The sequence below is a fragment of the Phoca vitulina genome, unplaced genomic scaffold (genome assembly GCF_004348235.1).
Source record: "Phoca vitulina isolate PV1807 unplaced genomic scaffold, GSC_HSeal_1.0 scaffold7, whole genome shotgun sequence".
NCBI classification, from domain to species: domain Eukaryota; kingdom Metazoa; phylum Chordata; class Mammalia; order Carnivora; family Phocidae; genus Phoca; species Phoca vitulina.
This window is the reverse complement of record NW_022589710.1, coordinates 57830153-57857511: the sequence shown is the minus strand read 5'-3', so window position 1 is coordinate 57857511 and position 27359 is coordinate 57830153. Positions and strand designations below refer to the sequence as shown.

Below are 27359 nucleotides of genomic sequence, written 5' to 3'. Positions count from 1 at the left end.
CTCATTCTGAAAGAGACCCTAGGGCTCATCCAGTCTACCCGATTGCAAATTGGAAAACTGAGACATCCCTCCTTAAACCAGTGTTGCCTCCAGGCCATGCAAAGTCCCATAGATACCAAGGAAGGAAAGGCTAGCCCTGGGGGACTTTTCTGGCATGCTGCATGTTCCAGATTCCTTTAACAGGCAAGCCTGGAAAGTTATTTCTGTCAAAGGCACAGGGCACAAAGTTTTAAGCAGATAAAATATAGAATATTCATTTTCTTAGCTGGAACGAACTTTGGAGAAGAGCTCTTCCTGCCCCTCGCTGTCAGAAAAAGATACTGAAGTCCAGAGTGGTTCCAGGGTTCATCCAAGGGGAAGGGGTTTTAAGGCAGACTTATGGTGGGTTGGGTTGGGCTCCAGGGTATTGATGAAGTTTCAGCCCGGGGTGTTAACCAAGGAGGAGGAGGAGGAAAGAGGATGAGAGAAGGGAATCCTGCCGATGGAGGCATGTACTCTAAGGCACCCAGGAGAGAAGGTGTAGAAGGCAGCTGTGGGTCACAGGAGACCTTTGCAGATCTGCACCTCAGTGGGCAGATGCTAAAGGCATCATTACTCATAATGCTGTCAGCCTGGCCTGCTCCTCCGTGAAGCTGTGATATCAGGAGCTCAGTAAAATAATGTGTCCCACAGAATGCATTTCATTAAGTCCTGGTCGAGAAACATTTCTGTGGAGGTTGGGAGACTGTGAGGATGCCATGAAATGGGCTAGAGCTGGGTCTGTCCAGGAGCTCTCAAGACGTGGGAGTGGTCACTCCTCTCCTGCCAGCCCCTGGCTCAGTAATGCACCAGTGGGGAGTGTCAGGAGCTGCAGGAGGGCTCCTCTGCCGAGCTTGGGTCTGGAGCAATTGGCTGTACAGGGCAGAAAATGGAGTAGACCTGGCCTGTGGCTCTGCCGCCAGGCAACAAACAGATCCTGCCATCAAGGTGGCACTCTCAGTGGCTGAAAAACCAGGGACATGGACAGTGTGCCCCTAGTGGCAAGGGTACCCTCATATGAGTCCTCTGCTCTTTCTTCTTGCTGGACCCCTCACCTCTAGCCCCTTCCCCCATAGTCCGTCCCGCTTAACTCAAGAAATCTGACTTTGAGGCCAACTGGATTTCTTTATAGGGCTGGCTTTCTGGCTCTCCCCATGATCCCATCTCCCTAAGAGGCCTCCTGATGGCAAGCTCCCTAATAGTTGCCGAAGGAGGCAGAAGTCCATGGGCAAAGCTATCAGATCCCCATGGTGAATTGGCTGAACCTCGTATGCATATGGGGTTGTAGATCTGGCAAAGCCACAGCTCCAAAAGAGAATGCAAAAGGTCCTATAAGTTGGCCTCCTGCCCCCACAAACATGGTAATTCCAAATGTCACCTTGGCATTTTCTTCTCAAATAAATTCTGTCTTGTTCATATCACAAGGAAACTGGAAATATGGACTTGAGAACTTCTGTGTTTATTTCTCAGTCCTCTGATTGACTTGCTGTGTGACATGTTGAACTATTACATTTCTTTCATGGATAAATGTGAACATGAGCTTTGAGATTTTTATCTGTTGAGTACTGGAGGCCTGTGGTTTATTTTGAGTCAAAGAAAAGTGTTTGGACTTCTGTATTTTGGGTGTATATGTTTGTGTGTTTATAAAAAAGGATACACGGCAAAGAGTAGCTTAATATTAATGGATGGTGAAGAGCCATATGGATTAAAAAAAAAAATCACAGATGATTCAAAAGGTTAGGAGCCATCCTGATAACATTGCCATCAGGTGTGGGGAAGATTTGGATAGAAGTTCTGTGTCTGATTCTTAAGGAAACAGAAGTCATGACATAGGAGTACACTGAATTTGGAGAGGTGCTTTGCCTCTCGGAACACATGAAAGATTTTTATGCTTCAGTTCTTCTAATGTTCTTGTGAAACAGGAGAGATGCAGAAAAAAAACCCATTTTGAAGATGGAGAAACAAAGACACAGAAGGTAATGTTGACACAGTAATTCTGGGACAGAGGTGGGATTTGAATCCGGAGTTTGTTTGTTTTTAGGATTTTATTTATTTATTTGAGAGAGAGAGAGGCGCGCGGTTGCGCGGACACACACACACACACACACACACACGGGGGAGGAGCGGAGGGAGGACAAGCCGACTTCCCACTGAGTGGGGACCCTGAGATCATGACCCGAGCCAAAGGCAGACGCTTAACCGACTGAGCCACCTGGGTACCCTGAATCCAGAGTTTCTTATGTGTCCTGGGATACAGCACAGAGGGCTGCAAGGAGGGCGAGTGTGCTTTGGTGTTGGAGCCTCTTCATCACGGAGATGCTTGCTCCTGCTAATTCCAAGTGAGCGCTGGCCACGTGGGGTGGGAGCTTGGGGCTTCCTGGATCAGGATCTACACAGCTGTTTTCATTTTCACAAATGACCTCCTTGACCTACGGGGCCGGAGGGGGGATAATCAATTAAAATACTCTGATAGATATACTCATTTGGAATTTATCTTGCTGATTTATATTAGGAAGAACAAACTGTTTTCTAAGAAACAGATATTAAAAGTGTGTTTTTGAGGTTGTGTATCTTTAATGTATGCATGTATGGAAAAAGAAATTTAGAAACTGCTATGATGTTTACTTTTAACTGCAGATATTTATAGACAGGTTGAGCAAAACAGACTTGGTGCCAGAGACACAGATTTGGTGTGGGTCACTGTTTATATGGAAAGATTGGGTTTTATGCTGTGTCCTGGGGGATGGAGGATGTTTCCTAGTTTGGGAGATAGAAATGGTAGGGTTGATAGTTCTCTAGTATTCGGTACCACACTGTATTTTTCAACAGAGAGGAGGTCAGAGGGATACTGATCAAAGTTCAAGAAGATACTCCATACTGTGTGGGGTTGCTAAATATCAAATGAGCTTCAAGTCCAGCCCTTAATTCCTCATTAAAACACCTACTGAGGGATTCTACAATTTCCCCTTAACTCACGTATTCACTCCATGGAGAAAGCTCACGCTTTTCCATCTCCTAAATCACCGGTGGAGGATATAAATTAGGATTACCTTTCTGGAGAGCCATTTGGCAGCAGGGATCCAAGGCTTTACAATGTGAGTACTCTGACCCAGCGATTGCATGTTTAGGAATTTACCGTAGGGACAGAGAGCTACGTACACCATGCATGAACGAGGCTGTGCATCCGACGTTGTTCACGGTAGCAGAACACTGGAGATGACCTGAGTTTCCAGCAGAATGAGGGTGGCTAAGTCATTGGTTATTCCACATAAGGCCATGCTGGCATCCACGCATTCCACATTGTTTATTAAGCTCCTACTGTGTGCCACGCACACAGAAGGGGCGATGTCAGGGCTGATACGGTTTCAGCACACCTGAAGTTCAAAATTTTGTTGTTGATTTCATACAGTGTGAAGTGAGAAAAGGAATAAAAAAGGGCACAAAATGTATTTACAGAGTGCTCTCACTTTCGTTGTATGAATAGAAAAACCTGGAAGGCAGTCTGAATTAACAGAGGTATAGAGGCTTTGGGCAATGGCCTTATATCCATGCATTTTTTTCCCCTTTTAATTCTTCTCTAGTTTCCAAGTTTTCCATAGTGACCATTATGATTTTTATAATATTTTTTAAAGATTTTATTTTATTTGACAGAGAGAGACACAGCGAGAGCAGGAACACAAGCGGGGGAGTGGGAGAGGGAGAAGCAGGCTTTCCGCGGAGCAGGGAGCCGGATGTGGGGCTCGATCCCAGAACCCTGGGATTATGACCTGAGCCGAAGGCAGACGCTTAACGACTAAGCCACCCAGGTGCCGCTATAATTTTTTTTTAAATATGACTTTGAAGATAGAGAAAAAGAAGTGAACAGACCTGGGTTCTAGATCCAACTCTTCCTTAAACTCATGGTGAGCTCTTGAGTGAGTCAGAGAAGCTCGTGAACAGCCTGGAGGAAGAGGTCTCTGAAGCCTCCAGCTTGAGGTTCCCAGATCCCAAGCTCTTGTCTCTTCTGAGGACACTGGGGGATTGTGCTGCAGGGCTGGGCTGGGAGCTTCCCCAGGAGGCAAGACTGCAGCCAGGCTGCTGAGTCCCCAGTCCCTGGGCACTTTCAGTCTCCTGGGTTCTGGTCCTCTAGGCATCTGGTGATGGACTCAAAGGGGAAAAGAGTTTGTGTATTGGGCATATGGTAATTAAATTAAGGAAGTGCCTCTCACCTAGCAAATAAAAATTGACTTGCATTATCTCAGCCAAATGTCACTGCACCCTGAGAAAACAGATGACAGCGGTTCCACTGATTGAACCATATCCGGTGCCAGGTATGGTGTGCAAAGCATTTTGCAGACATTTTCCTAGTTGAGGCTCCTGGCACGCCCTGAAGTGGGTACTCATCACCCCTATTTTATAGGTGGGGACCTTCCACAGAAAGCAGCTAACCTAAGCAGGTCACTTGGGTAGAAAAGGCTGGGACTCCAACCCCCCCCCCCCCCCAACCTGCTCTAAGCAGCGTCTCTAACCTCTCCTCTGTTCTGCCTCCCCCTCCAAGACGCTGGCTCTCCTGTCACCATACACACAAGTGTCTAAAGTCAGGGCCGTGTGTGAGGGCAAGTGACAGAGTGCTGGCAGAGACTTAGAATGGGCACAGTCTTATTTCTGATGAAACCGGATGCAGAGCAGGCTATTAGCTGCCTTTTCTGGGGGGTTATAAATGAGGAAATTGGGGTTTCACACAGACACACACACATACACACAGAGAGAAAATATAATCTCCCTTGTGAAAACTGTAATAAACTTTCCTCCTGCTTGTGATTTGAAATCAAAGGCCAACTATTATACCTCATATCTATACTACATCTCACAAAAGAGTGAAACCCTTATACCAAGACCTGACCTTTGTTGTTTGACTGTTTTTCTTGAAATATTTTCCTTGCTGGTTCCAGCTTTGCTTATTTAGTAGGTATTTAGGTATTTAAAAATTTATGAGACAGACAGGAGATATCAGGGACACACAGATGGGAAACTGTAAGTTAAAATGAGGAGAAAGAATTGTTTCTTTTCCCCATTGAAACAATGTTTCCATCAATATGACAGATCTATATCCTGTGTTTCAATTTCAGTTCCTCCGTAGTTCAGATTCTTCTGATTCATTTTATATACCATGGCCAGATTAATGTTTCTAAAATACCACTTTCATGTTATCATCTCCTACTTTACTTAGAACACTCAGTGGCTCCCCATCATCTAGAATAAAATACAAACTTGTGGGTTTTGAACCCAGGTTCCTTCGTAATCTGTCTTCAACTTTACCTTTCCAGCCATCTTCCCAGTTATTCCCGTGAGGGATCCTCTTGCTCAGATGAACTGGTCTCTGCCGTGGTTCTCTGAATATACCCTTGACCTTCCTCACTTTGAGTATTTGCTTTACTGCTCAGTGCAGGAAAGAACCAAGTAGAAAGTTCTCCCTTCCCTTTTCCTTTCTCTGAAGTCCTACCCTTTCTTTCGGGCACTAGTCACATTTTCCTTTTTTTTTTTTTAAATGAGTAAACAAACAAAAAAAATGAGTAAACATTCCTTGACTCTCCCAGCCTGGGATGACCTGGGTTACCCTATCACTTACTGTCTGCAGTTGGAGCCCCTGTGGGGCTAGACCAGCTCAGTGCATTGCATATCACAGGAGCTCCATAAGCACCCAACCGAACTGCTAACAAGGAGTGCTTCCTGTCCCAGCCGCAAAATACTGCTACACCAAGACAGGACCTCTTACCCTTCAGAAAACAAATAGTAATTCTTCTTGTCGTGTGCTCAAAATGCATATGTTGGGGGTATTAGCTAATTATTTGTCATGCACTTGCCACCCATGACTAATCCTATTATATGAATGAAATGGAAGCCCAGAGGTGAAAATACTTGTATGACCTCACAAAGCCGAGCGTGTTGGTGGAACCAGTACTTGAACCCGCATTTCCTCCTGTTAACTTATTAGGGCCACTGTTCCTTTTAAACCATGAGTCATAGGCCATCAGGAACTTCTGTAAATATTCTGGTGGCTTTTGTCATCCTCTCTTTTTTTCTCTAAAGGGCCAGACAGTAAATATTTTAGGCTCTGCAGGCTCTGTGGTTTCTGTTGCAACTGCTCGACTCTGGCCCTGGAGTGGGAAAGCACCCAGGGCCACTGCGGAACCTACTGGGAGTGGCTGTGTGCCAATACGGTTTTATTTACAAAAGCAGGCCGTGGCCTGGATTTGGCCTGCAGCAGGTGGTAGTCTGCTGACCCCCTGCGATAGACGGTTCCCCTCTCTCTGTTCCTCACATCGGGCTGGAAAGTCAAGTTTAGGCGTAAGAAATTTTCAGTCTGAATTCTGAGCAGGCCCCACAATTGTCTACAGGCTAATGTGTGAATTATGTCTGTGGCTCAGAAGGCTGGCTGCTTAGGCTAAATGGGGAAGTTGCAGATGTTCAAGCAATAGTCTGTGTGCCTAATGAGCAGTAGACAACTGGTCATTCCATGAACATGGGTGTTGGTCTCAGGGGGAACGTACTGGGGACACTCTCAGCATTGGGGGCACATAACCCCCTGAACTAACCAGCCTGAGGCTCTCCCCACCCAACCTGAGTATTCCCTTATGCCCAGAGTTTACACCTATAATCCACAGGCTGTCCCATTTCTCACATGTGAAGGTGGACCCCAAGAAAAGTCATAATTACAGCAAATGAGGTACAGTGAGCTCCCCGGGGAGTTTTTATTGGTGGCAGAGTGAAGTGATCCATCTGCATGGAGGTAAAGGAGCATTGTAGGGAATCGTTCTTAGGAATGGCTGAGATACCTCTCTCCTGAAAGGAACAGGTAGGTTTGGGGGAAAAAAGTCTTAAAAACTGTGGGTCCAGCTCACCCCCATGACTCCATCCTAAGAACATGCACATACTAAAGGCAGCCCCCAACAAATCAGTGAGGTCAGCAAGTTTATTCTGGTTCTGCTCTTCTGAGGGGGAGAGCTATTTGCCTTTTTTTTTTCAACAGAGACAGCATAAGATCCGGGACCGAGAACACACAAGTTTTTCCATGGTCTTCAAGGTGTTGTGGAAAATATCAGAAAATCCTAATTAATTCCAGGAAAGAATTTCAATGGTTTCTTTAAAAAAGTTTTTTTCTGAACTTTAAAGTATAGTTGACACAAAATGTTACATGAGTTTCAAGTGTCCAACGTAGTGATTCCACGTTTTGCTGTGCTTGCCCCAAGTGTAGAATTTCGGTGGCCGCTTGATCCTTAAACTACAAAGAAAGAAAAGGAGGAAAGTTTTTAAATCTTTATGCTTGGGAGAAAACACCCTGGTTTTAGGCAGTTAATGTAAATCGTGAGCAAATCATTCTTTAAGTTGACTCTTACCTCTTATTCTATTATAATTCTCTTTATTTTCTACATAATAATAGTAAACCCTTGCCGGGCATTTAGCCTGTTCCCTGCATGCCTGTGGGGTGCTTTACATATGCCGATTTATTTAATCCTCGGGCAGCCCGGGGAGGGTCGGCAGTCTTACATCCCCATTTCACAGGTGAGGACAGGAAGGCGCTAAGAGGTGAGATGACTGCCCGCACCCTCACTGTGCGCATACTCATCCGGCCGCCTGCCTCTGTCTTTTAGTTAGTTAGTTGGTTAGTTCTTATTTTAATTCCAGTTAGTTAACATTCAAATACAGCATGCTTCATCTTTACGCAGGGGCCATGCTAATCTTGTCTGTATTCTCTGTATTGTTCCAATTTTAGCGTCTGTGTTGCCAAATCCTTTAAATGGATGTTGCGACAGTCAGAAATACTTCTAATGGATCCGTTCCTTCTCAGAGCGGACTGACCAGTCCGTCATGCCGTCCCCTACTCGGCAAAGATTTCTCACACTTGCTCTCTGCTGGGTAGGACTCTGCTTCTTTGGCTTGCTCAGAAGCTAGTGGTGTCCCATTGGGGCATGGTGGCTGCCAGCATATGGGGTGAGGTGGGGGAGAGCCCCTGTGTGATGTCACCTCCATGAACTGTCTTGAGCCCAGAGAAGCACACCTGTTTCCTGAGGGTGCACCTGTTAGCTAAGCTCACAGGACAGGTGGAGGGAATCAGAAGGCTTGTGTATTAATTGACAGAGATATTACTGAAGGGGTTTGGTGAGCTTGGGAATTGGGAAGGGAAGGCGGGGTGATTTGAGTGTTGAGTGCCATTGGGAAAGTCAGCGGGCCACAGACCCCCTGTAACTAGCTCCCATTGTTACTGAGACTCCAATCTCAAGGCCAGGGTTAACGCTATCAGGGTGCAGGGTGGGTCTTGGAAGAGGCCTCACGTTTGAGGAATGCGTGTAGTGTCCTCCAGTGCTCTGCCCTTCTGCCCACTTCCACAACTCCCTCCCTTTCAGGAGGACACTTCAGTATTTTAGATTTGTTAGCACAGTCCACCCTGAGGCTGGGAAGTGGGTATCTCTCTCTCCCTGGGATTTTACGTATGTCTACCCTACTCTTGCAGAAGGATGGCCTTTTCTGTTCTAGCTGGTGGGGGGAGTAGGGCAGAGTGGAGACCCTGAGAGGTGAGCACCGATAATAATGATAATGACCAGTAACACTATATTAATGGTAAAGTCCAAGGTCTTGCGTTCTACTGGTTCCCTGGGCTCCTCACTGGCCCAAGAAGGTAAAGCACACACCGCCTTGTAGTTTCATCTTTTTTTTTTTTAAATCTCTACACCCACCGTGGGGCTCGAATGCATGACACCGAGATCAAGAGTTGCACACTCCACTGACTCCCATCCGGGCCCCCGGTGTCATCATTTTGAACAGAAAATTAGTGGTACCGAAACATAGCAGGTCCTGTCCTGAGTTTGGGGAGGACTGAGGCAGGGGGTTCAGGTAGTTGGGGAGCTGGGCCTCACAGGAGGGACCAGGTTCTTCAGACAGAAAACTGAGTCAGCAGGGAGTGAATCCACCAGGAGCATTACGCAGATGACTGACGCAGTTGTTCTGAACTGAGTGGGGGAGAGGCTGCTGGAGGCTGGGATGGGACCCTGAGGAGGACCCCCGGGGTTGGGGAGGACGAGGAGCTGAGGCTACAGCTGTGCCTCACACTAAGTTGGGGGCTTCCTTTTCTGTGGTCAGACGGCTCCCTCTTCCCTCCTTGGGTCCCCCCCTCAAGCCCACAGCCTTCAGCTCTCACCAAGGTTTGGACACGTGGACCCACTGTCACCATACTGGGCTTGCTGCAGCCTAATCAGCATCACCTGAACCATAAATGACATCAAAGGAGCCGGCTGGTCACTGACCAAGAGGTGGTGGCCCCAAGGTGACCCATTGTAGAGTCCCACTGTTGCCCACTGACAAGGATTAAACCCTCTGCCCTGCAGGAAACTGAAACAGGGCTCCTTGTGCCCCAGTCTGCCCCACGGGTTTGAGATAGCCCCTCCTTCCCCAGCCCTGCCAGGAAGCTGCCGGGGCCAGAGGCCAGGGGGGCAGGCCTGTGTCACAGAAGGGTAGCCCTTTCTTTCTTGTCTTGGGGGGGGGGGGGGGGGTGGGCAGGTCAAAAAGCAGGACTAGCAAGGCAGGGTGGCACCTGGCTTGGGGCCCTTTGGATCAGACTGCTGGGTTCAGTCTACCACTTCTCAGCTGGGTAACCTTTGGTAGGTCTTTCTAACCTGCTTGAGGCCCAGATCCCTCATCTATAAAATGGGGTAATAGCACCTGCCTCAAAGAACCCCTAGCTGACCACGAGGAGATGGCCCGCGAAAAGCCATGACCCGGCTCACAGTAGGCGCCCCGGGAGCAGATGCAGGCCCCGTATGGCCTGAGGCCTATTTAATTTGGGAGCCCTCTCTAAGAAAAAATGTAAAATTATAAATATAAAACCAGGTTTATGAGGGAGCACTTATTTCAAATGATGAAATATAAAAAATATATGTATATGTTTCAAAAGCTGACATCCCAAACATCACAAAATCCAGAAAAATAACACAAATATCATAAATCGGCTGTTTCACACATGTCTGCATGACTTGTTTTTTCCTACATTTTTGGGCTGTGTGCTCTTTGATCCCTTCTTCCTATGACAGTGATTTTAGAATGGCATTTTCCTCAAGAGCACAGCAAGGTAATTCAGTCATTCCTCTAGCATAGTTGGTCGGGGCTTGTTTTTCATTCTTGATGGATTAGGGAAAAAACTTGTTTGCTTCACAAGCAGTTATTGGTAATGTCATGTAAATTTTTAGGATTATTGGGTGCCTGGGTGGCTCAGATGGTTAAGCGTCTGCCTTGGGCTCAGGTCATGATCCTAGGGTCTGGGATTGAGTCCCGCATCGGGCTCCCTGCTAGGCGGGGAGCCTGCTTCTCCCTCTGCCTCTGCCCCTCTCTCTCTCTCTCTGACTCTCATGAATAAATAAATAAAACATTAAAAAAAATTTTTTTTAGGATTATTGTCACATGTCGGGGAACCTTTCTCAGGTTTTTTTCATGTCTGACCATAGGGTTTCAGGACATTTAAGTGTTTCTGTGCAGTGACTAAGCTTAAATACTGAAGGTGCTCATTCCACACGTGGCTGGGGTCCTTCCTGGGCCCACTGAAGGGGCCGCGGGAGCGAGGGGTGCTGACGCTTTAAGCCTCAGTATCTGGTGGCAAATCCTCCTTCTCGATAAATGTTAATTAGACCCTATCTAATTATTACATCTATTGATACTCATCTTTTTAATTTTATAGTTTTAGAATTACTAAAGAATGTGTTCTTACGACAAATACAATCTTACAAGAGTTCGGTGTGCATGACGATCACTCCTTCTGTATCATTTGTTAATTGTCTACTCCGATCAGCCTACCTCACGTTGATATCTGGGGAGCATTCGATGACATAAAGCAGATAAGACACAGCTCAGCGTCTTCATCTAGTAACTACTCAATAAACTTAGCCATTGAGACCCGTGTCACCCCTCCATTGGCACCCGATTTGGAGCTGGGCACTTGGAGATATAAAATTGAGACATTGTTCCTCCAGGAGGTAGGGATGAGACCAGCTTTAGGTCCAACTCTGAGACTGAAGTGGGAGTCAGGTTTTGTCTCAAGTTATAAATAGAACGGTCCTCAGGGAGCCTGGGTGGCTCAGTCGGTTAAATGTCCGACTCTTGATTTTGGCTCAGGTCATGATCTTGGGGTCCTGGGATCAAGCCCCATGTCAGGCTCTGCACTGGACTTGGAGCCTGCTTGAGATTCTTTCTTTCTCCCTCTGGGTCCTGTTCCCCTCCCCGCCCAGCTCGCTCGCTCTCAAAAATAAATTAATATATTAAAAAAATAGAATGGTCTTCCCCCATTAGCCACGAATTCTCTACAGTTAATCTCCATTCATGAATTCTTCAGTCATCAAAAGTACTCTATTAATATAGTCACAGTTACACATTAAGCCATACTTTTAAAGAGCTCAATGATAGTCTTTAGTTGCCTATGTTTCCCCCAAATCTCTTGATTCTTACCAAGTTCGGCCACTAAATTTGTCAAAATATGGTTTGCTATTTTGTAAAGTTAAAGACTACTGTGGCAGAAATATCTGTGTACAGGCAGTCAGGAAATCGGAGTGGCCAACTCTGCTCGGGTATCTGTTGGGATGCTTTTGGTTGCAAATGACAGAAAAGCCACTTCGATGACAGGGTCAGGCCCACTCACGCCACAGGACTGGAATTTTGGGGGTGCTGTTGAACAAGGAAACTACCTGTGTGTATTCTGTGACATGTGGCCCTAAATCACGTCACTTCTTTGGGCTTCATTTGCCTCCTTTAATTAGGGGCTCGTCTGACACCATTAGTAAAATCCTTCCCAAGAGTAACCTTTAAGATTTTATTTTCTGTTTACATTAATTGTTTTTTGTAATGAATAAACAAATCTTTTCTGGCCAGTGCTGTCAGGCCAAGAATGTAATTAGTAAATAAATAGCTCTGTGTAGATTAAATGATAAGTCAGGGCAGTCAGCCTTAGTGACTTTCTTCCTACTCATGAGTTGGAGATTTTGATCTAGAAAAATGAGCCATGGAGGATGTGAAGGAGGAGCCCTGGAACATGGCCCCGCTCTGAGTTAGTAAGCGTCTGACTTAGTAAGCGTATCTTTTGCGTAGAAAATGCAACTCAGTTGTTCATTCACAGGAGCTCCGGGAAGGTCTGGGCAGGGCTTATGTTTCTTAGCGTAACCGTTGGAGGCTTTGCGATGATGCTGGTATCACAAGGAAGCTGAGAGAGGTTGAATTTGGATCCAGAGGGAGCTGGTGTTGGCAGAAGCCAGAGGGACTCTAAATGGCAGTGGGATCGGATCCCTGTGGATAGCTGAGGGTTTCTCGGGACTGAAACCACAGGCCTCAGCTTTCTACTTCATCCACTTCTTCCAGAGCCTTTGGCTAGCCTTGAGACGAGATTCCAGTCGTGGCACCAGGAGAGCTCTCAAGGAAGCATGTGGAGGTGGTTCGTGACGGAATGAACTCCTCGGCCCTGGTGCCCACGTCGACGTGGGAATGCCGCGGATGTGAAGATGCCGCAGGTGTTGGAGACGGCTGTGAGCTGCGGGAGCGTGTCTCCTCCACACCTCCAGTGCCCCGGGCTGTGTGCAGACTCCGGGGCACGTGTGGGCCACAGGGCTGCCTCGGCAGGGAGCCTCACCCTTCTGTCCAGGGTCTGTGGGAAAAGGTTAATCTGATTGGTAGCGCAGTCAGTATATTTTCATGGCGACTTGCTGATTTTTGAATCTGTTTGTAGAGTTGGCAAAGGTTGATCTGTGCCTCGATCTAATTCTCTGTAATTTAGCTTTTGGAAGATAGTTCTGGTGTGGTGGGTCAGTCGTGTTTCTAAACTGGCAGGCAATAACTAGCTCACTTAGTGTGCAAAGTGCAAAAGACAGAGTTCAAAAATGGTTTCTGGTGAAATGGAAGCATTAGCTGGAAGTGAAACTATCAGATCTTGATCCCAGTGGTTGTAGCATATGGAGAAAAGTTCATTTGTTGGCTTGGGGGAGGGTAGAGCGTGGATTGAAGAGAGAGTAGATTGTTCTATGAGTTGCGTAATGGGCACCTTCCTAGCAGCTTGTTCCTTCTGAGGGCCCATCGGAACGGGAGGTGGGGATAGACTTGGAGTTTCAGGCCTGGCCTCTGGAGCAGTCGCTGTCATGGGTTATTTGTTGTTGTTTTCACAATCGTCGGGCTTTACGATTCAGAGAGGAGCACACTGCGGGTGTACGACCATTGCCCTGGGTCTTTTGGTCTTTTGTAGATATGCTTGTCCCGTCCGTGAATGGTGTCCACGTTCTCTACGAGCCTCAGGAGCTGCGCCTGGGCGGGGAGAAGGGGTGTCATGGTTAGTGGCCCGTTATGCAAAATGCTATGCAAAAACCAGATCAAACAATCTCCAAAAACCTCTGACGGAGAAGCCCAGGAGGTAGATTGCAAGCAGCAAGGTACATTTCTGTGATCTTGGAAATTAGGTATGGAGAGGATGAAGAGGTTAGAGAACGCATTGGTGCAGGGGGTGGGCTCTGTGGGCCCCAACCGCGTGGGCTCTTGCCTTTCCAGCTCATCTCAACAAGCACCACTGGCAAATGCCTTAATTTCTTTAAGCTCAGTATCTTCATCTGTAAGAGGATGACTGCGCCTCCCTCATAAAGGTAAGTGGAAGGAAGGAATAAATAATACAGGCAAAGCTCCAAGCAAGTAGGAAGCACGGGAGAGCTTTTGGCATTATGTATGTTTTAGAATTCTTTGGACTGCAAGAATTGAGTACTTGGGGTTCAGTCTTTGGGCTGTTGCTGTGCAGGTGCTTTGAACATCCCCGGGCAGAATTAACATTACCTTTGGTCCCCCCTCGGGGAAAATAGAGAGCAGGGCGGTGTGCGAGTGGCGGCAGACCAGCCAGGTTTCCCACCCATGAAGGGAGAGGCAAGCTCTGTCTGGCAGACACGTTACCAACGTGTGCCTAGATTTCAAAGCAATATTTTGTCCGCACCTTTCCACAGAGAGCTGATAGGCATTGAGTTCATGGAAGGCTGTAGGGCAGCCGAGTCTCCAACGGGGTGCCATTTTAGGCTTTTCCATTTCTTTGGTTGGAATTGGGTTTTTACACATTGTTTGATTAAAAAACAACAACAACAACAACAACAACAGCAACACTGCAAGAGCTCTTGCACAGAGAACTAAGAGAATGGCTTCTGAGTAGTTACAGAAACCTGGATTAAAAAACATGCCGAACACATGAAGACCAACCAGATTGCATCGGTAGGTGGCAAAGTACTTTGCTATAAATATTGCAGGACTCCTCTTTCTCTACTTAAAAGAAAAATTGCTTTGCATTTCAGATGACAGAAATGGCTGGACAAGCCTTCAGTTCATGTGCAAGAAACTGTGAAAACAATGTGAAAGATTTTCCTAAAATGGAGACAGAGCTTGGCCTAGTCTAGGGTTGAAGTAGAAGCCCCGTCTCGATGTGCCTTCCATGCATTATTTCTCATATGTTATGCAAGATTCCCCAGGCCCCAAACCATTCATTTTTCCCCTGTAATCTTGAGGTGTGCGCAGGGTACAACTCAGCTTCAGACCTTTCTGCTTTCACTTTTGGTTAGGCAGAACCTCCATCTGGCGGGATTTGAATATGAGTGTTTTCTGTGGCTTTTCTGTGGCTCCTTTTCAAAGTATTCAAAGCAGTTTAAAAATACAGAATGTTCAGCGATCTGACCAAGAGCTAATGTAAGTACTTATTTGGGGACTATTTTTATAAGATCTATTAGGGCAGGTCTGAAACTCTTAACTCTGCCTCTGTCTTGGAAATAGCCACTAAGATTAAAAAAAGGTTTGAAAAACAGGAGACTCCTTCTCCACAGTCATAATGCTTTCCGGAGTGACAGGAGTAGCAAAGAGCACAGTCTAGAAAAACAGAAGAGCTGCAATTCTTTGATATTAAACAGGAAACTGAGCTGGGGAGTCTGCCGCAACATGGTGGGTTTTTGGCAAACCTGTCGCCGGGTTTGTCTGCAATGAAAAGGCTCCATGAGAACTTTGATTTCTTGATTCTTTTTTTAAATTTTTTAAAAATTTTTTAAATTTTTATTATTTTTATTTATTTATTTATTTATTTATTTATTTATTTTTGAGGACTTTGATTCTGTTAAGATGGTGAGTGTTCATGAAAATCTTCACCCAAACGTGACCCCTGGAAGCAGGTTTCTGTATTGTAGGGTTTTGAAGCAACCAATCCGTTCCACCAGAGCCAAAGGAAATTTGGAAGCAAATTGAAAAACCTCTCAAAGAGTGGAAAATGCTCTGCACTTGTGTTTCGCCTTTGTGCGGGGCTGTCACTCACCCAACATGTGCATATGAATATTCTTTCTGAAGACCTGGGCTTCATTTTAAGGTCAGCCTTCAATTTCTAGAGAATATAATTTGCTGCTATTTTTAGAGCATCATGATTGCTCATAATAACTAATGGAAAAAAACTCAACAGAGAAATAAATGTGTAACAGCTGTGTCTGCTTAAACTTGATTAAAGGCAGTAAAAAAAAGTAAACAGAAGAATGAATGTGACAATAGACAAGGGAGAGACGAGTAGCTCTCTCATTGGGAAAAGTTTCACAGACATAACTCGTTCGACTTCGGAGGCTGGCGATGTCTGTGTTTAAAGTTTACTTTCCTGTTTGTCTTGAGTGGGATCAGTGTTGTAGTGAATAATTTATAGCCAGCATGAATGAGCTCATTAGTCACCTTTTCAGACTTTAAATGAGTTTTGTGGTTGTCATTACTCGAGCCTTCTGTTCAGCCGCCGAGCAAAATGACAGTTTGGCAGTTGGCTGCCTTGTTGTCGGGCAGCCTGCTCCCCTTCAGGTCTGCGTTGCTTTTGTATTTCATTGAAACCTTTCCTTTCTATCCCAGGGCTGGTCCGGGGACTCTCACATTTCAGATGCCTTTTGCACCCCCAGCTTAAATGAGAAGTTTTTCATGGATTAAAAAAAAAAAAAAAAATCTTTCAGTCGCGTCTGCCACAGAGAATGAAGTGGATGGAGTGAGCTTTTTCCAGCAACTGCTGTATATTATTCTCTTTGTGCTTGGTTTGATATTCAAGTTATTCAGGAGCAGCAAGCTGGGGAGTCGTTGTGCGGCGCCTGAGCAGACACTCACATGGTGGCAGGCATTTCGGGCCAGGGGAAGTCACTGGAGTGTAGAGGGTGAAGGATATCGCAGAGCGGGTTTGCATTTTGACAGTCCTGAACGTCAATATGATGTGGGTGCGTGTGGATGAAGAAACTTACTCCAGAAAATCTGCCAGGCCAGATTTCCAGGGCCAAAGAAAACCATGTTTTTCCTGCAAAGGGGCGGACAAGATGACCTTACAGTATCCCAGCCAATGGGGGGGTCCGGATCCTGGGGATTGGCCATGACTTCTTCCTCAACTCCGCGTCTTTCCCAGTCCAAAGCATTGAGAGAAAGCAAACTGTTGCAGCTGCCTGCCCACCGTGCCTTTGGAGACTTGCCTGGGAGGCTGGTATGTGAGGAAGATGAGCCTGGGCATGCCAGTGGCAGGTGGGATTTCTTTGGAACGGATGTCATGAAGTTCATCCCTCCCTTTGAACCTGGCCTGGGCAGCCTCCGGAGAGCTGTGACGTCCACTCTCTGGGACCGGACTCCGTCCGGAAGTCCAGGGCAGTGTGGCATGCCCACCTGGGTCCTCGGGTAGCCTCTGCTGGCACTCAAGGGGCATGGAAGCTTGCCCGGGCTGTCTCAGCCAATGGCCTGGACCTCCGTTCGGCGGGATCTTTGACGTTGGCTGTGCGCACCAAGCATTAAAGGCTGCCATCACCGACATGGGCAGCACCCCCTTCCGGGATGCATATTGTTAGACAGCTGGCCCAACACGGTGAGGCATGTAGGAAAGATGCTCAGTATTCCTCTCTGGAAGAAATGCCAACTTAAAAAGGATGCCTGGTTGTTTGGGGGCCAAATCTTTGAAGCCAGTGATAGTCATGTGTCTTCAGGCTTGGGGGAATTAGGTGCTATTGGTGCACCCCCAGAAAGACAGCCGTCCATTTGGCCACTTCCTTCCCAGCCCCCGCCCCTTGTGAGACTGAGCGCTCAGCCTGCACTCATGCCTCACACTTTATGGCCACGTTTTGCTTGCACCTGAATCAAAAATATTAAAGGCACACGAGAGGCTATTTTGGGAAGGAGTGGGGGTTTCAAAGCAGAAAGTGTTGGTGAACTTTACTGTCTGATAGAGAATAACAGACTTCAGGTTTGGCAGTCATAATAAGTTGAAAAGTTGCTAATCCCCCAAAAGGAATTTTGTACAGCAGGGAAATATATTGGTGATACCTTAATCTATGCAATGGTTCCCAGAGATGTCGTTGAATTTGTAGTTTTTACTTTTGTTTCAAAAAGACAATCTTCAAGAGAAGAATTGATTGTCTTCTTTCACATCCTTCTGAAAAAGTAAAATGAGAGAAGTTATTTCTTGGCACGGTAAAGACTTTGGCAGACTTAGCAACTGAAACCCACGAGGCCGTGGTACTTGGTGTACTCGGTGAACAGAGGAAAACAATAAGAGCTCTTCAGAACTTTGGAGGAGGAAAAGGTTGATGATGCTACTTTTCTTTGACTAATCTGTGTAGTTATTAGATACCAGTTTGAGAGAGCAATAAAAAGAAGCCTTTTTTTTTCTGTTAAGCGATCGATATTTTTGATTACCACTGTGCCACACGCTATGAGCAGAAGAGAAGTATAAGGCAGGGTCCTTGCCTCTCTCAAGGCACTTACAATTTGTTTGATGCTCAGTATCTCGTTGATTTATTTTTTATTACAAAGGTACACCATGCCATATTGATTATGACATAGAAGCTGAACTTTGCCTTTTTGCAAGTGGTACCTTTTCATTCAGTTTAAAAATCCCTTTTTCCTTCCTTCTTCTTTATTTGCTGCTCACAGTTTTTCCTCTCTTGAACCCCACCACCCCTGTCCTTCATGTCCTTGACCCCCAGGGGTTCTCCAAGAAGAATTCAGATGCTCTGGATTGATCTGAAGCTTCCCTTGGTTCCTACCTGGAACATGGCTTCAAACTCTGGAGCCAGACCGTGTGGGTTCAAATCCCAGCCCCATCACTTATCAGCTTTGTGACCTGGGGCAGGTGGCTAAACCTCTCTGTGCCTCAGGTTCCTCATTTATAATATGGGCATAATAATAGTACCCTGCTCCCATGGTTAATGTGAGGCTGAAATGAGTATTTGCCAAGCCTTAGAATACGGTCTGGCACCGAATAAGTGCTATGTAAGTGTTTGTTAAATACAGTTGGCCATTATTCATGTATGCCGTATTTGCAAATTCATGTACTTGCTTCAAATTATTTGTAACCCCCCAATGAATAAATACTCGCGGTGCTTTTATGGTCATTTGTTGACAGGTGCAGAGTGGCCAAAAATTTAAATTGTCTAATGCACACATTCCCAGCTTACATTTAACAAAGCAACACTCTGGCGTAAATAAGTTTCAGTTCTCATACTGTAAACGAGTGTCCGTTCTGTGGTCTATTTTGTACTCTAGCTTTTTGTGCTTTTTTGTTGGTGATTTTCCTGTTTAAAATGGCACCCAGTCGTAGTGCTGTGAAGTGTTTAGCGTTCCTGAGCACATGAAGGCTGATTGCCTTGTGGAGAAGATACAGAAGCCTTGTTAGAGAATCTTCGTTCAGACATGAGTTGTAGAGCTGTTGGCTGCGAGTTCAGTGTTAAGGAATCAAGAATATATATTAAATAAGGCGCCTTTAGATGGAAACCCAGTAAAACGTGGTTATATATTCATCAGTTAATGAAAATGCTCTCACCAGCAGCTTGCAGGAACCTGACTGTGTGTTTCCCCTAGGAGCAGCAGTTCAATGTTTGCTGATTCCTTCTTCGTGGAGACTTTATAGAACATAACTTCCACAAATAATGACAATCGACTGTAGATAAATGGAGTCCAGGAGCTCAGAGTGGCCGTCTTTTCTAGGGCAAGCTTCTGACTGCCCAGAGTATCCCTCGGAAGCCAGGAGAAGCAGAAGTAATTCCGGCCACGTGGAGTGCCTCAGCTGGGCACAGATTTTTCTATCAGATTTGAAAAAAAAAAAAGATGTAACCATATCTGGTCTTTTATAAGCACAAATTGTTATAGAAGATCAATCTGAAAAGAGAGAGTAAATCTCCCCCCTCCCCCACAAATTCTTTTTTTTTTTTTTTTAAAGATTTTATTTATTTATCTGACAGAGAGAGAGAACAAGTAGGCAGAGAGACAGGCAGAGGGAGAGGGAGAAGCAGACTCCCCACCGAGCAGGGAGCCTGATGTGGGACTCGATCCCAGGACCCTGGGATCATGACCTGAGCCGAAGGCAGCCGCTTAACCGACTGAGCCACCCAGGCGCCCCCCCCCCCACAAATTCTTAATTCAAGAGTATTTTCCCTTGTCTTTGGACCTATGTACGAGTTTGTAGAGAAAGTCTGATACTCAAAACCTATCAATTGAAAGTCACCAAGTCAATAGACACCATAACACAGGTACAATGTGTGTTACACTTAGCAATTCTCCTGTTGGCTCAGAGCACCGGGCTTTTCAGAAAGGAATCATTTTGTTCCTTCTGTTTGAAAAGATCACAAAATACTTTAACTTGCTTCTCCAGTGTGTTTATTTTCCCCCCACACTCTTACTTTATGAAATGTTTGCAAATTGGTTCACACATCTAGTAGAGGAGAACGTGAAAATGATTCCGAATAAGGAAGGCTTCACCGAAAATGACCGGAAAATCCAAATGGCAGGGAACGAAGGGAGCATGGGGCCAGGGTGGGCCACAGAATATAATAATATGCCTGCAGCCTCTTATCGCAGCAATTTCCGAGTTTTGGTGATTTTAAACAATGTCCCAGCACACCCTCCTAAATATAATATTGCGTATTCTAGTGCATGTTTCCAATAAGTACTGACGGAAGTCTTCTGTGTGTGTCAGGCACTAGGGTAACTGCGGGGAGCTTAGCGGGTCACTGGATCACGAGGGTAGGCAGTCTGGGGGGCACATTAACGGTCTTTTTTTTTTTTTTTAAGATTTTATTTATTTATTTGGCAGAGAGAGACATAGCGAGAGCAGGAACACAAGCAGGGGGAGTGGGAGAGGGAGAAGCAGGCCTCCCGCTGAGCAGGGAGCCCGATGCAGGGCTCGATCCCGGGACCCTGGGATCATGACCTGAGCCGAAGGCAGACGCTTAACGACTGAGCCACCCAGGCGCCCCACATTAACGGTCTTGTGAGACTACCTCCCTAGGATAAATTCCTAGAAGTTGGAAATTTAGGGTCCATAGCTGGGTTCACTGAAGTTGTCCTTGAAGAGTTACACCGAGTCACCTTCTTCCTGACACCCCCACCAACAGTGGTATGGTTATTCCTTTTCAGCCTGTGCCGATCTGGTAGATGAAATGAGATATCACAATTGCTTGAATTTGCATTTCTTTGTTTTTTACTGAGGTGGAGCCTCTCTTCATGGGTATATTCATCATTTTTCTTTCCCTTTTGGTGACTTTGTCCCTTTTCTCATTAGGGTGATCCTTTTTTTTTTTCCTCATTGAGTTGTAAGGGTTCTAAATTTAAAATATTAACCCCTTTTCCTCTGTATGGCAAATTATTTCCTCATTTTTGAATCTATCTTGTCGCTTGACTTATAGGACCCTGGCCCTACACGCAAATTTTAAATTGCTCTGATAGTTTCCTTCTGATTTATTTACTTAACAAAAACGGTGCTAAGTGCCAGGGCACCATTATATGTGTTTTGCAAATACTAATTCATTTGCTCTTCATCAGAACCCTATGAAGTGGGCCTTGCTATCATTCTCCCTCCCTACCCACTTTTTCTTAAGATGAGGAAACTAGGTGGAGAAAAAGAAGTTAAGCACCTTGACTAAGTTTACCCAGCTAGTAAGTGGTGAAGTGAGACCATGAACCTGGTCCCAGGTGTTAGGCTAGCCATCAGGCTACACCACCTCCGGCCACAGTATTTTGCTTTGTGTGTGTGTGTATGTTTATCTGTAGTCGCTTCATAAATGCTCCCCAAGTCTCCCGGATCCTTGAGGGCGAGTGCCACCCCTTTTATTTCTCCAGGTTCCTTTCCGGTCCCCTCCACGAAGTCCTGGGCATATTGTAGCTAGAGGCTTCATAAATACTTGTTGACTGAAGGCATTGACTGAATCTGGATTCTGGATGATTCGCTCACACTTGTGTTTATGCTCAAAGAGGAGCTGACAGGTTCTGTTTCCATGTTGCCTCCAGCAGGAGACTTGAGAAGCTGGGGTTTGGCGAGGGCACCTGAGCTAATGAACTTCACTCCACCGGTTTGGCTGTCCTTTCCCTTACCACACATCCCCTCCTTCCCTCCTCAAAGAAGCCTCCTGGCTCTGTTCCCTATTGGAGAAATTTGAAGAAGCCTTTTCCCAGGCTACACCCTCCAGAACCTGTCATGTAAACATCAAGAATGTGCAAGAGGAAAATGCAAGAGAAGAGGGCAGGCCAGGGCCAAGATGCTGGGGCAAACCTTGAAATTCTCTGAGAGTGGAGGGCCTTCCAGCCCTGATGCTGGGTCTTTTTTACCTCTGTGCCCAAGGGAAGGAAGGGAGCAGCTTTTCTGCCATTACCAACAGCATTCTCATATATTATCTCAAAGAGACTTAGTCAACCCACGATTCAGGGGTTTTCTTTGATCATAATCTTCCTTTCTTTTCTCATATTTGACAATCCCTCTTGGTTTTTCCTTTGAGGGCTTTCAGACATTCATTTTTTCCAGTCTCACTGACTATTCTGTGATTCAGTGGGTCTCAAAGTGTGGTCCCTCAACCACCGGCAGCAGCATCCCTGGGAGCTTGTTAGAGATGTGAATTCTCAGGCCACAGCCCCAACCTATTGAATCACAGACTCTGGGGGTGGGGGGCCAGCAGTTTCAATAAGCCTACGGGTCATTTTGGTGCACAGTCAAGGCTGAGAACCTCTGCTCTGTGCATTTTGGTGCACAGTCAAGGCTGAGAACCTCTTATCATTAGAACATTGTAATGTAATATAATGGGTGCTCCTGGTAGAAAATTTGGAATATAATAAACACATATGAAAGAGAAGCAGGCCAAAATAATCACCCCATAACTCTGCCACTCAGAGGGAATCACTATTTTAATATTTTAGCATATTTTATAATTTTTGAAAACATTTAAAGAAACAATCTTTATTCCCTGTTATATGGATCATGCCCTTGCTTTCTCAGAAGTTCTGCCTCCTTTGGGTTTTTCATATTTTTTCCTTTCCTCTCCCAAAACTCATCTTAAATCAACAATTCCATTTATTTATTTATTTATTTTTAATTTTTAAGATTTTAATTATTTCTTTATTTTGGAGGGAGAGACAGCATGAGTGGGGATGGTGGGGGGGGGCAGAAGGAGGGACTCTGAAGCAGACTCCGTGCTCAGCGCAGAGCCCCATGCAGGGCTCGATCTCACCACCCTGAGATCACGACCTGAGCCGATCTCACCACCCTGAGATCACGACCTGAGCCGAAACCGAGAGTCAGATGCTTCACTGACTGAGCTGCCCGGGCGCCTCCACAGTCCTTCTTCTTTTTTAAAAAACTGAGATATATTTGACATATAATGTTGTGTGTAAGTTTAAGGTGTACAACATATATATTTGATATTACAGTGTGATTGCCACTGTCACATTAGCTAACACTTCTGTGGTGTCACATTACTATCATTTCTTCTAGTGTTGAGAACAATTAAAATCTAGTCAGTTCGTTTAAATGTTTATAATACAGTTTTCTTGTTGATAATCACTGTACTGTGTATTAGGTCTCTGGGACTTACTTATCTACTAGTTCCAAGCCATTCTTTTAAAGTGTATTTCTGATAGTATAACTTCCGCACTCAAAAATACTCAATGAGTTCCTCTTGCCCTTTGAATTAGTGCATATAAACTGCTCACCTTAGCATTTAAAGAGTTTGGTCATATTATGTTTCCCCTCTTATCCACCAACAGGCATGCTCAATAAGGAACAAAACCCTTTTATCTCGGGCACCTAACATAATACGGTGTACTTGGTAGGTACTCAGTAAATACTTGCTCAAGGAACGAATGCATCTTCTAATATGATCAAGTCATATCTGATAAATCCGCAGGTGCCATTCATTTCTCCTCCCTGGAACAGTAACTCCTGCTCTTGCACCTTCTGAAAATATACATGCCTGGGACCCATCCTAGAAGATTCTGATCCATTAGGTTTGGCTTCCTGGGTATCCCTAATAGAAAAGCTCAGGTCTGTAGCACGCCTTCCCCATTTCCACAGGTCAGACGCCAACCCATCTTTATTAGATACCCTCCTTCTGAAGGCATTCCCAGTCCTGGTGTGCCTGATGGTTGCATCATGCCCCTAGCCTCAGCTGACTGGAGGGGGTGGGCAGAAAGGAAAAGTCACCTAAGTCAGGCTAAGCCAATCAGGTTATTGCCCTGAGAATACAGGCCATGGCGTGGAAGACAGAGGCAGTCTGAAGGTGGTGGGTGCCGAAAGTCAGAAAGTTTGGCCTGGATGCCGGCAGCCGTATGGGGTCGTAAGTGAGGAGAGAGAGCCCGACAGGGAGGAGAGTGGAACAGGTATGTAGAGGGAAGTCGGAAAGACAGTGTGGTCTCAGAGGGAAGGGGAGGGAGAAGTGCCTCATGACGCCCCAGTTCTGAGAAGCCCGCAGTGTGGCTGCCCCTGGCTGACCTGGGTTCCCGCTCATGAGCCCTCTTCACTGCAGTCAGCTTGCAGGATCCAGGAGACCATCTTTGCAGGCCTGCCTCAGCTTCCTCCTCATACACGAAGGTCCCCAGGCCTTCCACCTGCAGTGGCCTCTCACTGCTCATCTCTTCAGGTGTTACTGCATTGGGGGGCTGGAAGGCTCCACGTTGAACTATTCCATAAATAATCCTCTTGGCCAAAGAACCAGGGATGGGGGGAGAGGTGCAGGGCAGCGAAGCATGTTGGAGAAGGAAGACATCATCAAGGGGAGAGGCACTCCTCTGCACACAGAAGGGACCTGAGGTTCCACACTGATGGGGAACCGTCTGGGCAGGAGTCTAGGTCTTCCCATGGCTGACACGTGGGTGCCTCTGGCCTGGGTCCAGCAGCTCCCCAGCCGGGAAATAAGTGTTGCCCAAAGTGAGTTCCAGGGCACACGTAGGATTCTGCTATTGAACGTGTTTGTGGAACAATAGTTTAAGCAGTTCCACTTGTTTTTTGTCTCAGGGACAAGGGAACTTTTGAAAGTTCAGGAAGGATATTCAACATGGTGGTGTTCCAAAGACTCTGGCCCCTGCAGCCTTTTGTGAGGGAGCATCTTTCAGAGCTGGGGCTCTATGGGCTTATAAGGTGGAAAGGGGCCACACCAAGCCTTGCTTTGGCTTTCAACAAATATGTGGACCCCCCACTTGAGACCGACGGATAGGCAGCTGTGTGTCCCCCGCTCTCCGCATCAGGCAGGGCTGGCCCGCCACTTCCTCCTCAGGCTGACATCCCTTGCCGCATCTCCCACGACAAGTGGGAGAGAGGAATTAAGGAATGCAGATGGTCCCTGACGCAGGATAGCTCGACATAGGATTTTTTGACTTTACGACCGTGTGAAAAGCGATACACATTCGGTAGACACTGGACTTCAGATTCGGAATTTGGATCTTTTCCTGAGCTAGTGATCTACTGTCCGATGCCCTCTGGGGAGGCTGGGCAAGGCCTCAGTGCCCTGTCAGCCACGCCATCACAGGGTAAACAACTGATACACCTACAGCCATTCTGCACCCATACAACCCATACAACAAAATGTTCTGTTTTTCACTTGCAGAACAATAGTCAGTAAGTTACACGAGATATTCAACATGTGTGTTCGGTGACTCTGCCCAGTTGTAGGCTGAGGTTAGTGTTCTGTGCACGGTCAAGGTTAGCCAGGCTGAGCTGGGATGGGCGGTGGGTTGCGTGTATGAAATGCATTTTTGACTCACAGATATTTTCAACTTAGGATGATGGGTTTACTGGGATGTAACCCTGTCGTAAATAGAGGAGGGTCTGTATGTTTGAGAAGGGAAGAAACCGAAACACGCAGAATGAAAGAGAGGCGGGCTAATAAAAGACAGCTTACCTCACCATACTCCACCCTCTACTTAGGGCTTCTCCTGGCCCAAGGCTTGCCTGCTTTTTAAAGGTGTTGTTCACCTACATGGTTGGTTTTCGGACACTGGAGGCTGAACAGCTCACACGGAGAATTTTAAGAATGACATATTCTCTGTGCTTGAACTCTGAGGACAAAAGAAAGGACCGAAGTGAAAATTAACATGCCGCTTCTCTTACCGTAAAGAGATTTCTAGCTATGGCATGAGTATGGTTGGCCATGGGGAGGGTTGGGGGCTGGTGATGGAAAGGGAGGACAGCAGGGGAGTATTTCTTCTTCTCCGAGTGGGCAAAGCGGCTTGGACAGAGGTCTCTGGCCTTGGTTCCTTTGATGGGAGATTCAGCCCCCTCAACGGATATGTGGAAGGAGGGTGCCACCTACGCTTGACTGATGTCCAATCGCCCCTTTGTCACCATTTCTGATTCTTAGAATCTCTGGCATGAGGCTTCAGAGCTGTCTCTCTCAGCTTACACCTTTTGCTTAGTGACTTTGGGTAGGTCACATCAAGTGCTCATAATTAAAAGGGGGTGGGGCTGGATGACCTCCACCCGCCCCTGGGCCTCCACCTTGGAGTCATCTTCTGGGTGGGATTTGCCATACCACTGGTAAGTAATAAGGCCTGTGGTGAGTGTTCTTGCTGAAGACTTGCCACCCACCGCTTTGAAGCTTTGTTAAAAGGAATGACTCCCAGATCGATTGGGGTTTCTTTATTTTTTGGAAAAAAAATTTTTTTTCAGAAGCTCTGTGGGATTTTTCTCCCCTTTTGGCTAGGTTAAAAGGTACTGCAAACTAGAGGGCTTTCTGAGGGCGATCACTCTGGGCCTTCTCACAGGTTTTTGTGCAGTTTTCAGACAGCTCAAAATGGCCGGTCCACTGGCTCAGGTGGGTTCAGGTGGGGGTGATGGGAGTTGTCACCTGGGCTTCTCTTCTGTGGAGGAACCTACTGATTTGGCTACGTGCGAGTGGTGTGCAATCATATTTTTATTTGTGTCACCACCAGGGTGTCCTGTGGGACTCTCCTTTCATCCTCTCCAAAGGCAGCTGGTTGGTGTGGCTTTAGCAGTGGGTGGCCCTTCTTTGGAGGAGCCTAAAGACTTGGAGTGGTGGCTACGCCGCCGGTCGCTGGGTGGCCCTGCGAACTGTCTGTCGGGTTCTTGAGAACTCAAAATGTGAAGGAGATAAGGCCGGTTTTCGCTCGAGGTTTATAAGTAGGTCGCGGCGCTGAGCCTTCCCCCTGGAGAGGCCCTACCGGCGTGGCCTCTAGGACGGGCCTCTCGCTCGGTTGTCTGTAATGGCCACCCTCCGTCCCTCCGCAGACACGCGCCGGCAGGCGACAGGGGGAGCGGCCAGCGGGGCGGGAGCCTGCGGTGCCTTTGTGCCTTTCCTCCCGGGGCTCGGGGTGGGCGCAGGAGGAGGGCTGGGGACTGCCTTGGGAGCCCCGCCAGGACGCCGTAGTTGGGGAGAAGTGGAATCTCTTCTCCCCCTCGCAAGCCTCGCCCGCATCGTAATTCTTTTTATTTTTACTTTCGAGCCTTGTAAGGCATGCGGATGGGGTAGGAGCGTTCCGGCGACACGTTGCCAGCGGCACAGCGCCGGCCCGCCCGCGTGGCCGGAGCCTGGGGAAGGGGCAGGCCGCGCACCGCCCGCCAGCCAGCCAGCCCCGCCGCCCACGGTCGCGGCCGCCCCGGGTCGCGAGGGCCCGCGCCGGTCACCCCCGCCCCGCGGCTGGAGGCGAGTCCGCGCGGCCCAGGCCGGCCTGGGCCCCGGCTGCGCCCCCCCACCCCCCCGGGGAGCGCCCGGGCACGGCGCGCGGGGTAGATCGCGGCGAGGGGGGGGGCGCGGGCCGGGGCCGCCCCGGCGGGTCCGCACCCCGGGCCGCCGGCGACCCGGCCCACGTTTTCCCTCTCTCCGGCTCCCTCCGCCCCCTCCGCTCCGTCCCTCCCCTCCGCGCCCCTCCCTCCCCGCGCTTCCCCTCCTCCTGCCTGGTCATGTGTCGCCTTTTTTTGTTTGCAGTGGAAACAATTTCTCGCCGCTCGGCGCGCCCCGGCCCGACGCGCCGCGGCGGAGGCGAGCGGGAGGCGGGACGGGGCGGGGAGAGCGGCGGGGCCGGCGGGAGGACGCGCGGCGCGCCCGGCGGACGCCGCAGGT

General features: G+C 47.4%; 1 protein-coding gene and 1 pseudogene across 7 annotated transcripts in view; one reads left to right on the top strand and one right to left on the bottom strand.

Moving 5' to 3' along the window:
• The window catches only part of FOXN3 (forkhead box N3), a 386804-nt gene that overhangs the window by 138829 nt on the left and 220616 nt on the right, over window positions 1-27359 (top strand). The window contains exon 1 of one of the 7 annotated variants that reach the window (XM_032405761.1): window positions 14592-14730. The exons of the other annotated variants lie outside the window; for them this stretch is intronic. The gene's annotated coding sequence lies outside the window, so the exon portion shown is untranslated. Of the gene's footprint in view, window positions 1-14591; window positions 14731-27359 lie in introns of those variants that run through there. 7 annotated transcript variants of the gene reach the window in all.
• Window positions 7679-7790, bottom strand: LOC116633369 (annotated as a pseudogene).